The sequence below is a fragment of the Sciurus carolinensis genome, chromosome 17 (assembly GCF_902686445.1).
Source record: "Sciurus carolinensis chromosome 17, mSciCar1.2, whole genome shotgun sequence".
Classification (NCBI taxonomy): domain Eukaryota; kingdom Metazoa; phylum Chordata; class Mammalia; order Rodentia; family Sciuridae; genus Sciurus; species Sciurus carolinensis.
The window spans coordinates 10,993,780-10,996,025 of NC_062229.1; the positions used below are offsets into that span (position 1 = coordinate 10,993,780).

The 2,246-nt window shown below is 33.3% G+C and overlaps 1 non-coding gene across 1 annotated transcript; it reads right to left on the bottom strand.

Moving 5' to 3' along the window:
- Window positions 1-477: 477 nt before the first annotated feature.
- Window positions 478-551, bottom strand: Trnaa-ugc (transfer RNA alanine (anticodon UGC)). The gene has a single exon. It is a non-coding gene; the product is annotated as a tRNA-Ala (tRNA).
- Between the last annotated feature and the right edge of the window lie 1,695 nt (window positions 552-2,246).

Below are 2,246 nucleotides of genomic sequence, written 5' to 3' on the forward strand. Positions count from 1 at the left end.
CATATTTAGCAAGAACCTATCACTGAAGTAGCCCAATTCTTTTTATTCTATTCTGAGTCAGTTTCTCTATAAATTTTATAGTCTGGTCTTGAACTTCTGATCCTCCTGCCTCACCCTTACTAACTGTGATTATAGACACATGCCACTCTGTCCAACCTACTCTAGGGATCCTCAAGAGAAGAGTATTAAAAGACTAAGAACACTAAATGTAACAGACTTGTGATAACAGTAACATGCATTCGACCCAGGAAAGGAAATCACAACATAAGAAATATCCTTTCCCTTTCACAAATAGTATTTATTGTAACTAACCAAAAGTAATAAGCCATTTAACATACTATATTTTTTCTAAGATAATGGTCCAGATTCCTTCAATGTAGAATATATATTAACATTGTAGAGGAGAGAACCCTGCATAATCTGAAGATTAAAGGAAAGCTGATTTTTTTTTTTTTTTTTTTTTTTTTTTTTTTTTTTTTGCGGTGCTGGGGATTGAACCCAGGGCCTCCTGCTTGCAAGGCAAGCACTCTACCAACTGAGCTATATCCCCAGCCTGAAAGCTGATTTTTTTATTCTCAGAACACAATGTTCTGTTCTGCTTGCTTTCCAGGGGTTTCAAAAATCTGAGGTTATTGATTTCCCTTCTTTCAAGGATGGAAGTTCTCGGCCAAATACTGATTGTCTTTTTAAAATAATTTAATCATGTATATCCTTAAGAGTGGGGTCCTAAATAGAATAAGATAAATTCCTTGCTTGTAGGATTATATCAAAGTGGATTCTACTATCATGTTTAAATAAGAAGAACCAATAGACATAAATAAATAAATAAACAATCATTCATATTTCTGCCCCCTTCCTTGACTTAAGTAGATTTCAAATTTGGAATGGGGTTTAGTTGACTGCACATAACCAATGGCATCTAAGACCAGATATATTGTATTAGTGTACACTGTCCCAACCTAGATGCCCTTCAATTGATGAATGGATAATGAAACTGTAGTATATATATACAATGGAATATAATTCAGTCATATAAAATACTAAAATTATGGCATTTGTAGACAAATAGATGAAATTGGAGAATATCAGGCTAAGTGAGATAAGCCAATCTCAAAAAACCAAAGGACAAACGATCTCGCTGATAAGTGGATGATGACACATAATGGGGGGTGGGAGGGGGCAATAATGGAGGAAGGAGAGACTGTATAGAAGGATAAGAGGGATTGGAGGGGTGGGGGGGTAGACAAAAAAGAATGACTCAAAAACTATTACCCTAGGTAAATGTATGATTACACAAATGGTATGCCTCTACTTCATGTACAAACAGAGAAACAAGATGTATCCCATTTGTTTACAATAAAAAATGAAAAAAAGAAGAAAAAAAAACATACAATAATATCATTTAGTGATATTTCCTTTATAACTAAAACTGTGTCTACATTTGCATAATCACATTGAAATTTGACTTCTTAATAACTCAGTGTGATTCCATTCTCCTGCAAATCTCTCACCAAAAGTCAACTGGTGTTATAAATTTGGTAGGTAGACTTTGCAGTCTATGTTGGCAGGTCAGAATTGATTTATATATACATAAACTCTTTTCTCAAGAACTTACAAAAAGAACCTAAACCTCATTTAAATAGTAAACAATATAGTGTACTACTTGACAACAAGTGCTTTTCAGTGTATCTGTGAAATACAAATAATTGTTTCTAATGTTTTAACCAATGAATAGAATTGCCTGAGAGAGACGTCATTAAGCTAGCAAGGTTTATATTATGACAATCTATTCAACATTCTTATGCCTCTTTCCATTTTGCATAAGTGAGAATCACTATGTAATATGTGGGTGTAGGTTTGTTGGTTGACTTCCACAATCTATGAATTTTCACTATTGCTATTACACTCCTACATTTATTGTTCCAAAAAAAAAAAAAAACTCAAGTTCAAAAGTTATAATTTTCACTATTCTGAAGTTTGTAGATCAGCAGCATTAATCAAGTGGATATTCTTAAGACACAATCATGTTCATTCAACTCTACAATTTTTTATTTTTCCAACATGACACTTTGTTTCAAATGTAAAAATTTCCCAAACATCCTTACCCAACACTAGCTATAGTCATTCCACAAGTGTGAGAAGTTAAAGCCATTAATATCATTGAATGAGCAAGTTAACACAGCTGGATATTTAGGTTTAATGCATTTTCCAACACACGTTGCAACTGGCTACTACATGTGCAAATG